This window comes from Buceros rhinoceros, unplaced genomic scaffold (genome assembly GCF_000710305.1).
Source record: "Buceros rhinoceros silvestris isolate BGI_N320 unplaced genomic scaffold, ASM71030v1 scaffold4829, whole genome shotgun sequence".
Taxonomy (NCBI): domain Eukaryota; kingdom Metazoa; phylum Chordata; class Aves; order Bucerotiformes; family Bucerotidae; genus Buceros; species Buceros rhinoceros.
Window position 1 is genome coordinate 23889 of NW_010431972.1, and position 718 is coordinate 24606.

Here is a 718-nt window from a genome sequence, read left to right on the forward strand (position 1 = left end):
ATCCCTACGCACAGGATTAGCCTTACAAAGGACCAGTCTCCACTGCGCACACTCCTAAGAATACGAGTAGTTTTCTCCACTGTTATTTACCTTGACAATCATTTGGGGCATTTTAATACAATCACTATGTAGCACTCATTTTATCTTCCTATTTTGCTGTAGGTCCTGTAAAAATCAGACAGTTTGCAGGCTTGGTCTTTAGTAATTTACACCCAGGCTGTCCTGTTTTCAGTCACAGAAAAAAACCCACACAGATAGACCAGTAACCCCACAGTAAGCTTCAGCTACATGAAAGCATGAGAAAAATCATACTTTGAAAACTTGGTTCAAAATTCAGTACTGGATACCAGGAAGATGAGTTTTAGGCAGATGATCTGCAGATATTTGTCCATCTCTAGATGCCAGTCATTCACAGAAATCTTTAAATGATGCACTTCATCTTCAGTAAAGTGTTAAATGCAAAGTATTATATAAGCAGCAAAACATAAAAGAATGGTGCTTTGACTCTCGGGCTAAGAAAAGCTGCACTTTCAACTGATGATATGCACTCTCCTAAAACCACAGCAAATATCCCCTTAGTAGCTGGAAAAATAAACGAATGTCACTCTGTTTACTGACATACAAGATGTCATTCTAATTACTGGACACATCACCTACTATCTTTTGTAGAATTCTGTGAAGCCTAAAAAGGCTTAAAAGTCTACTTTGAATCTGTCTT